Raw genomic sequence first — 10,928 nt, 5'->3', positions numbered from 1 at the left:
ATTCCATCTGACGCTCCGTCGATCAAACTTGGTGCCCAGACACACTGTCCACTTCCTGCCTGGCGGATGCGGAATTGCGGATCGCTAATGGTAAGCCTGAGTTAATCGTTTTTCCCATCGCACAGGGTAAAAGCTGGCCTGTAATTGTTGATGGAAAAACAGGAAGTGATATCAAAGCACCACGGAGAAAAAAATATAAGGTACGGTGTGTACGTCAAAAATAACACTTTCAGTTTCAGAGGCGACAGTATTACATACAAGCATCATTTCTAAAGTGCGTACTCTGAGTCTCCTTTTCAAGGATAGTAATTAGCACACAGCAGGCCAGGGCCATGCAGACGGTCAAGGCAGGCACCACTGAGTGAAGCAACCTGATGTAGCATACCTCTTTGACACAGACAGACAAAGCATATCTAACTGTATGCAGCGAGCCGTATAACCGCAATTTTACATGAACTGCTGTCTGGACTCTGGCATAATAACTCTACACTACCTCGACCACTCCATACCACGACTAGACAGACATGTAGTTCTGCTGTAGTTGTTTTTGACTGGTTTACCTGTTTGCCACTCACGAAATGGCCATAGTTCTTCTGTAAACCGACGATGATGATCCATCCATCCCAGTGAGTGGCTGTAAAGAAAAAAAATATTATGTAACTTTGACCATCAAGACTCATCATCATCATAGTATATTGGCAAACTCAATCCAAGGACATTTTGCATATTAAAAAAATGCAACGTAGTGGTCCCTGCAGTAGAAGTACAATTTGAATTGAACAAGGTAAAAAGAACAGAGTAGACTTGAGTTACATTTAGTGTGTGAAAGATTAAATAATAACAGAAGACATATGATTCAGGCACAACAAACAAACAGCAATTGGCATGCAGTGCTGTCCACTGCATGACATCTCATTATTCATTACCTGTTCCACTTTTTGTCCGCATCTTGTTCTTAAAGTGAAGGCCCACAGGGCAGCCTCTCGTGTCAATTTCAGACGTAACTGTCAGCAATTAGCATATTGTCAGTAATTCCAGTCCCACTTCTTTTGAGGGGACTCATCTACGAAGCAACAGTTTCTTGATTCTGCGTAATCCAGCTATCTGCCTTGAGGGAAATGGATAGGGGGAGTCTGGAGGAGGAGGATAGAGGAGCATGACTGAGTTGTGAACTTGTGAACTTCAGGAATGCAGACAGAGGCACCTTCAATAAGGAAATAAGACGAAGACTGTGCTGCTGATGGATTTGTTGTGATTTAAGTTTTGTTGTGGTAAAAGTTGCAAAACAAAGAAAGACACACAGGAATAAAAGTGAATAAGGACGGAAAAAAAAGGAAGTCAGTTTCAGGCCTAGGTGTCAGGGAATTGGAGCTCGTCCTCAAACTCTGAATTGAGACTGGAGTAGGTCAGCTAACAGAGAAGAACTTCCGTCACCTAAGTCAGTGTCCTCTTCTTCCTGCATGGATTCACGTCTTTTTTAATCTGGTGGTATGAAGTGCTGATTCATCTTGATCATTGTTAACCTCTCTACATTTTTGAGTGAGAGGCGGGTACTTTTTGAAGTTACAATGGCACCAGCAGCACTGAAAACACGTTCAGAAGACATACTTGCCTTTTTGTACCGGGTATCTAGAATAGTGGCACAAATGTAATGTTGTTCTGTATGTATTTTTTTAAGCCTTTCATTGTCAACTAGGCGGGTTAATAAGCTCTCCGCCAACTGATATGCGTCTTGCTTGTCAGTATCATCTTTGAACGTTGAAGACACCGCTTTCAGTTGGTGCTCTAGCATGCGCAACAATGGGATAGCTTTGCCCAAAGTACAGTCCTCCCTGCTGACTTCACGAGTGAAGACCTCAAAAGGACGAAGCATGTCTGTCAGGCTTTTAACTAGTCCCATTCCTCCACCTCTAGCCTCTTGTCTTTCATAGAAGAACCCTGTGCAAAGACATACTCATTGATTACCAAGCACTGCTCAAACATACGCTCAAACATGTAGAAGGTTGAGTTCCAACGTGTTGTCACCTCCTGGTTGAAATGTGTGCAGATTTTTTGGCAGGTGGTCACTAACTTGCTGACTTTGTTTTCTTTTTTCAAGAAATCTTGAACAACCATGTTAATATTGTGTGCCAAACACTGCACTCTGAAATAGCCACCATCATTCATGGCCCTAACTATATTACTGCCATTATCCGTGGAAACATAACCAATCATGCGCTTTCTTGGATACAGCCATTTAAAGACCATACTGTTGAACTCCACCAAAATGTTTACTGCAGTATGAGATTTCTCCATGTCAAACATGGCTACTGTTGCATGTTTCCGACTGGCTTGAAAAATTGTGTCACTGTCAACACCTGCATATATCTTGTCTCTAACCCCTGCAAAAGAGACCCAGTGTGCAGTGATGCACATGTAATCAAGGGCTTGGCAACTGGTCCACATGTCTGTTGTCAGGTGGATAGTGTGAACAGCACTCTTCTGCAAAGCTGCCCCAATCACCTCCAGCACCTCCAGCACATCTTGATGTAGTGCTGGAACCACAACTCTGGCAAAATAGGACCGGCTAGGAACCTTTCATTTAGGGCAGACTGTTGCCACAAATTCTAGAAAACCCACCCCTTCCACAAAAGAAAAAAAGGGAGAAGGTCCAGTGCTAACATTTTAGCCAGCATTGCATTATAAAGACGTGCCGTTGTGTGGTTGCGTTCAAATTGCGCCTCCGACCAAAACATGCTTTTAATGGTGGTCTGGACCGTTTTTATACATGATGATGATGATCCAGACTTCTTCAACCCAGTTAGGCTCATTGATGTACTTTTTCGAATTGGTGTCTCTCCCAGACTCTTAGTGTGCCTCATAGATGTTGCTGGGGTAGAGGGTGGGGATGCTACCACTGCAGTGCTGCTGCCAGGGGTACTGTGTGTACCAGAAAAAATATCTGTCGCTTCTTCACCTCCCCCTTGCACGATCATCAGCCCCTCGTCATCATCAGATGCAATATAAATGGATACATTTGGATTTGTTGTACTTTTGGCTTCCCGGATCTTACTTAGGATAGTGTGGTGTTTTTGGAGATGACCTCTCTGGCCTCCGGTACCATAGTTGGTACCAAGCTTACCCCGACTAACTACATTTCTACAAATCGAACAAATAACTAGGTTTTCCACCTTTTTGCTAATACTAAAGAAGTACCAAACTGGGGAGTTGAGATTTCTGGTGGTGGTGGTGGAGGTGCTACTTTCAATGCCAGATGAAGTGCAGGATGGGCATGGACGAATTTGACTCTGGTGTGCCTTTACAGTTACAGCACCACTAGAGGTAACGGAGATCAAGCTGGATGGAAGTCTTTGCCGGCCCTTCTGAAGAGAAAGTATGGCAGCTGTAGGTCGTGTTGGTGTAGTAGTTACCTGTGTTGGTGGTGGTACCAGTGCCACGCCACCCACATCCCGCTCAGCAGCAATTTGGCATAGGGTAAAATTGTCTGTCTGCTGCATGCCCGCTGGGGCTGGAGTGACGACTGTGATGACTGGGTCGTCATCGTCAGACTTTTCGTCAGCAGCAGAATACACCACTTCTACTTCTTGTTCGTCATCATCACCCATAAGTGAAAGCCTTGCGGGAACCTTCCTTTAAGGTTTAGCTACCTTTGTCGGCTCATGGCGTGCCTCCCTCTCAGACTGCATTGGTGGGTTCCAATCAAGATCTAGATCATCAGAAGGAAGGAGACTTGAAGAAGAATTTGTACTAGCCCTCCTTGACCTTTTTCTTGCTGGGCATCTGGAAGCCAATGGATCATCAGGAAGAGTGGCTTGCTTGGATAATACCTCTGTTTGAATCTCGATTTCCTGATGTGCCCTTACTTCTGGAGGAACAAGCATTGTGGGCAATTGTGCCTCTCCATGCGCCTCTCCATGCGCCTCTACTTGCGCCATTCCATGCACCTCTACTACTTGCACCTCTACCTCCTCCACTCCTTCTGCCACTCCTTGTGCCACTCCTTGCACCTCTACTTGTGCCACTCTTTGCGCCTCTCCTTGCGCCACTCCTTGCGCCTCTCCATGTTGCACCTGTGGTTGTCGTTGCGGCTGTGGTTGAACACTCTTCAGATGAGTTACACCCTGCGTTGATTGGATGCTACTTTCTTGCGATGAGTCAACGCCAACATCACTGGTCGATGGTGATTGAGCAATTAAAGTGGCTTCCTCTGCGGCACTCATGGCCTTGGGCCTAACTTGGCGTGGTGGCACTGAGACCAATGAAGCTGAGGTGCTGCTCCCAGCTTGGTCCCCAGTGGACACCACTGCTGCAGGCATAGTTTTTCTTCCCCCAAAAAAGTGTCTGTGGGCACACCAGTCTCCTTGGTCTCCTTGGTAAGTGGCGCCACTTGCTTCTTCTGCTCCTTCTTACTGGCAGTGGCACTGGCAACTTTCTTGGTAGAGGAGCTACGGCCACCTTTCTTTGGGCCCATCTTCTTCGGATGTCAGAACAGCAGGCCGCAGTTGCACGAGTTGCAGAGTTGTCTATGGCCACATGTGATGTCACGTGACGTTGTGCTGCACACACTGCAGCAGGAATTCTTCCTGGCACTGATGATGAACGATGAGGATGATTCGTGGTTCTCTTTGGGCACCTAAAAGCAAAGGAAGCCAGAGGAACATCAGTTAAAAAAATGTTGCATATGTCGTGCTTCAATTAATATTTGCAACAAGGCATTTATTATTATTACAACACACCCAAAAACTGAAAGACCAAAAATAAAAATTGCAATTATTTCTAATCAAAAATGGATGTTTACATTAATAGAAGAGAGACCACACAGAGAGAGTTGTTTCATGCACCACTGAGTACCCCTGGGCATAATGAAATGGATGAAAGCAAGGCAGACTGGGTGCAGGCCTATGGCACAAAGCACACTGCCTGGCTTCAAAATGGCCCCTTGACACCCTCCCACATGGCCAGGCCCTGCCTGGACCAGGCCTCAAAATGGCCCCCACCCACATGGCCAGGCCCCAACAACACCCCAAAAAATTGAAAAACAAACAAAATCACCCCAATCCAATGCCATCTATGCCCTAAATGATGTTTAAATTCAAGACACCCCACAGAAAGACTTGGTCCGTGCACCACTGACTACCCCTGGGCCTACTGGCTAGTGTAGCTTTACACACCCCAAAATTTAAAAAAATCCACATATAACAGTGAGCTCTTCAATTCAATTCCATGACATAAATGATATTTAAGTTCAACAACACTCACAGAAACAGTTGTATCATGCACCCATGACTAACCCTGGGCCTACTGGATACTGTGCCTACCCACAATATATTTTTTTTAAAGTTGTGAAAAAGTTTAAAAATTGTAGTTGCAGCAACTGCAATGCCCCAAACAAACAACACCAACTTACTTGTAAAATCTCAAATCCAAAAGTAATCCAAAAGTGATCCAAACAAAAAGTCCTCAAATACAAATATCCAGCAGCAGCCACAAAAAGTAATCCTTCCAGCTCCAGATCCAAATGAAAAGTGGCCAAGTCATGGACAAAGCACTGGGAGGAGCCTGCTGGACAGGAACAGGAAGTTGGAGACTCTGGGGCATTTCCTTCCTCCCACCCCCCAAAAATGGACTCCTTGCATAAAAAAGTGCAGCCAAATTTCAATCTGAGGAGTTATTCTGATCCAAATCATCATTTTCAGAAGGTTTATGCTGCCTACGGTAGATTTCTTCTGCAGAATTGCAATTTTTGCAAGTTCGGTAAAGCGAGCTGTTCAAATCTCCCGCCGGAAGTGAGCTGCGCGCCACGCCGCCACATCAACGTGTACGCAATTGTTTACTCCCACGATGCGTGGTCGCTGGCCCTTATGATGTAGTCGCGTTCTCAAACTCTCGCAGTGCAAGATGGCGGGCGGCTATGACGTACTCTCAGTCGAAACGTCTAGCGCGATCACGCAGTCAGATGCAAAATGGCACAGCGCACGTCAACCGGGAGGAAAAATAACTCTGCGAACTCAGAATCACGGTAAGTCAACGCCACGCGCGCGAGATTGTATTTTTGAAGCACGACCAAGTAAAAAAATCCACCAGCTTGCGAATTGTGATTTTTTTTTTACAATTTTGCGCGATTCGCAGGCCGCGAAATTGCAAAAAATTCACAAATTCCGTGAGCGGAACGGATTTTCAGCCCATACTTAAGTGTGATAGGTGTTTTGTAGGTCCATTGCCACTGCAAGTGACAGCATATTGTTCACAAATTGTGGTTTGTTGTCATTCATAGGTAGGCTGTACCAGTTCTAACCTGTTTCACATTCACACTTCCCTGTGAGACCACTGATGTTGTTGCACTACCTGCCAATGACGGAGCCTTTGATTTGTTAACTTCCTTTTGAAATTGGAATCTGGTGAGTACATGTAGTGCATTAACAGAGGTTCAGTGGATAGTTGTCCATTTCATTGTGAGCCTTCAGCTACAGCTTTTCAACTCACAATATGTCAATGGGCAATGGGATTGGCACATGGGTATGCAATGTGGGACATCTCTAGGTAGGACACTCTGATGTTGTAACTGATCGCTGTCTACCACAGACGTGAACCCAATACATTGGTCTGCACATAGCTGTGTTGTACTGTAAATTGATGAGGATAATATGCCTATTAGCAATGGTTCTACCATCATTGCTGTGTCAAATGAATGTTGAGATTGGTATCCTGAATACACTGTGGTGCCTTGACTAGGTTGTATTACAATTGATGTTGATAATTGTTGAATCCCATATAAGGCTACGTTATTTTAGTGTTTGTGACTTGCACATTGCAGATTTCATATAGTTTCCATTTGGTCAATTTTCCACAAGACAACACAATATTTGAATCTGTCATGGTGGCGCTATACCTGAGTGAATGTCTGTACGTGTACTGTCAGTATGGCTGAGAGATATGTTGATTTGTACTGTTGAGGTCCCTTTGCAAACCTGTATAGAACTTTACCCATGTCTGGGGCCTAAATTGACATTGGATGGCACACATGGCCTTTCAAAATTATTATTCCTGACACTTCAATGCGCATACATGTATACTGGCAAGTGTGACACACATACTAAATTTCAGAAAAACATTTTCCCACTACCCTAAAAATGAGGAGTCTTGAAATGTAGAGAGAGTAGGTATGGCAATTAGGAGACACATATCTCACACTTCTCTATTTGGTTGGCGTTTAACTCATAAAGGCTTCTCTGTCCTATAACATGTCTTAGTTTACATCTGTTACCTAGTACACATGATGATATGGTCCCATTTGTTAACACAAATAGAAATGTGAAAGTACTAGTCACTGATGTTCAGTAGCTACGGCCATTGATAGATTAGTGGTTACAATACAATGTGGAACGTCATTGTCTACATGTTGCAGTGCGTTGAGCCAGCTATATGAACAGGAGATAAAGGCCCAGATATTTTGAAATGTGGCACTGTACAGTGCAGCAAGTACATTATCAGCACTGTACTGCTTCAGTGAGAAAGGGCATTGTAGAACCTATTTAAGGCCATTCAGCTAAATCCAAGATAGGCACAATTGCAACATGGGGATTGGGTCGCTGCATTTCATGCGTGATTTATAAGGGTGGGCAGTTAACTCTGCTCTGTTGAATTTTTGCAGCTCCGCGCTCCACTCGGAGCACAGATTTTTGCAAAAAAAATGATTCCACCTCCTAGCGGAGTTTGGCCCCACCGCCCACCATTAGGATACATACAAAACAACTTTGTGGGTGCCTGCCACTGATTGAGGCTTTACGACTTCCAGGACATGGGTGGCATGGTCTGTAGGTCATCTGGAGAGCTGGACAGTGCAGGACCTCTGCCCACACCCCTCCCTAGCCCCAGCACTCCCCTTGCTGGAGACAGCTCCAGCAGACATTTTTTCTCACCCCCAGGTGCCGCCATAACTGTGAAGCTCCAATCAACCTCACTGCGACCCCTGACTGTGCACCTCTGTGGGGGCCAGAGGGCAGGGCTCTGGCACTCCCAGACTCCTCATCCAAGAGGCGGGTCCTGTGCTTGTCCCGTCCCTGTATCCGCGAGCGAGGTGCTGCCACCACAGTCCTGCAGTGCTTCAGCTCACTGTAGCTCCTCCACTAGCAGTGACCTGCTCCAGAGAGAACCCATTCTTTGCAACAACTTTGCCTCACGTCCGTCACGGTAAAAAATCAGTATATTGAGTTGGAAATGTCGACTTGCACTAATATTGAGTGCAAAATATCGGTATACAGAAATATCAACAGCAAGAATATTGTGGTCAAGAATACTGAGTTTAGGGTAAGAAATATTGCTTTCTAAAATATCAAAGTCATTAATATCATTTTTTTGTCTAAATATTGCATTTGTTTTTTATTATATGTGTTACAATTTTTGAAGTTATTAATTTTATTTTATTTAAAATTTGTGTTTTAGTTCCGTAGGGGGTTGTGGGTTTATAGGGGAATACGGTGGGAAGTCATTTAATTAAAATAAATTAAATATTAATTTTAATTTATTAGTATTTATTTAATTTTGGTTTTATACTGTTTATTGTGGGAATTAATTTATTATTAATTATTTATTTATTGGCTGTTAATTATGATGTTATTTATTATCAATTCATTTGTAATTATGTTAATTGTGGGTTTATAGGGGAATAGTTAGGAAGTGATATAATTATAATGATATTATTAATATTTATTATTAATTCATAATTTTTTATTTTATATTGTTAATTGCGGGAATTAATGTATTATTAATGATTTATTAATTGGCTATTAATCATGATGTTAATTATTAATAATTAATTGGTAATTATGTTAATTGTGATTTTTTTTAGGAGCAGGCTGTGGGTTGTTAGGAGAATAGGGTGGGAAGTAATTTAAATGTAATACATTTATTAATATTTTTAAAAGAATGTTTATTCAATGTTAGTATAACACCTTCGCTGCGGCGGCTTTTCCGCCGCGGCGCTAAGGGGGCGGGGGGGCCGCGCGGCGCACCCATGCTGGTGACAGAACCGCTCCGTCACCAGCCTTGGTTGAGCTGTGCTCATGACGGAGCGGTTCCGTCATGGCCCTGCCCGCTCAATGGAACGCCCAGCGCAGGCGCGGAATCCTCGCCGCGCAGGCGCGTCGGGCGGGCCATGACGGAACAGCTCGTCATCAGCACAGCGCTACTGCGGCTGATGACGGAGCGGTTCCGCCATCAGCACAGAAGTGGTTATAGTATTACTTGTGTGCGTTCAATCATCAATAAATATTTATATTTTGCTTGGTAATTGCTAATTAATTAATTGTTAATTAATTATGTTAATTGTGTCATGTTTTAAGAAATGAGTGGTGGCATTTATAGGGGAATATGGTGAGAAGTAATGTATTTATAATGAATTAATTATTTGTTAAATAATGCTAATTAATTCATTAAAAATTAAATATGACAATTGTGTAATAATTATGAAGTGTGAGTTGTGGGGTTTATAGTGGTAAATGGTGGGAAGTACATTTTTTAAATGAATTAATGATTTGTTGTTAATTGATATTAATGTATTAATGTAAAACTAGTTATGGTAATTGTGTAAATATTTTAGGTGTGTGTTTTGGTGTTTATTGGGGTAGAGGGTGGAAAGTAATTTAGTTTAAATTATTTAATCATTACTTAATCATGAATATTAATTTCTTAATTGATAAATATTTTTAGTAATTGTTTATTTTTATTTTGTTTGGGGATTTAGGTTCTCTAGCTGTAACGTTTGGTTATTACATTCATGTTTAACTTTTTTTATGTGATTTTTAATTATTAATATTTGTTTAATTGATAATTAAATGTGTTAATTATGGCGGTACTCTTTTTTTAGGTCTCGCCTGAGACAGCGCATATGCTGTCCCTTCGAGACATTTAGTAAGTGGCTTTTAAAAGTGCCACCAGAGGCTTTTGCTGGCCTATAGCTTGCGTTCACGAGCTTGTGCATGTGCACGGCTGCCATCTGTGTTTTTATTGCTGTAATCAGGCTCCTCTGCTTGCACTACCCCCTCCCTTTTCCCCCTCCCTCCTGGTCAACTTCATTTGTGTCTTCTAGCTGTGAATCCTGCTCCTCTGCTCACATTCCCTCTCCCTTCTCCCTCGCCTCTTCGTCAGTTTCATTTGTGTCTTCTATCACTGTGAATGCTCCTGCTTCCACCAGGCACACACACCATCAGTTGTCAGTGCACACTTCCACCAGGCACACACAGCACCAGCCGTCAGTGCACGCTTCCACCAGGCCCACACACCACCAGCCGTCAGTGCACACTTCCACCATGCACATACACCACCAACCGTCAGTGCACGCTTTCACCAAGCACACATACCACCAGCCATCAGTGCACCCTTCCACCAGGCACACACACTACCAGCCGTCACACACTACCAGCCGTCGGTGCACGCTTCCACCAGGCACACACCACCAGCCGTCAGTGCACGCTTTCACCAAGCACACACACACCACCAGCCGTCGGTGCATGCTTTTACCAGGCACATGCAACACCAGCCATAAGTGCATGTTTTCACCAGGCACATGCACCACCAACCTTCCACCAGGCACACACACCACCAGCCGTCAGTGCACGCTTCCACCGGGCAAACACACCACCAGCCGTCAGTGCACGCTTCCACTAGGCACACACACCACCATCCGTCAGTGCGCGCTTCCACCAGGCACACACACTCCCAGCCATCGGTGCACGCTTTTACTCGGCACTCACACCACCAGCCATCAGTGCACGCTTCCACCAGGCACACACTACCAGAGGTTAGTGCACGCTTCCACCAGTCACACACACCACCAGCTGTCAGTGCAGGCTTCCACCAGGCACACACACCACCAGCCATCAGTGCAGGCTTCGACAAGGCACACACACCACCAGCCATCAGTGCACGCT

This window comes from Lissotriton vulgaris, chromosome 1_1 (assembly GCF_964263255.1).
Source record: "Lissotriton vulgaris chromosome 1_1, aLisVul1.2, whole genome shotgun sequence".
In the NCBI taxonomy this organism is placed as follows: domain Eukaryota; kingdom Metazoa; phylum Chordata; class Amphibia; order Caudata; family Salamandridae; genus Lissotriton; species Lissotriton vulgaris.
The sequence above is the reverse complement of the archived record's forward strand: the minus strand, read 5'-3'. Positions refer to the sequence as shown.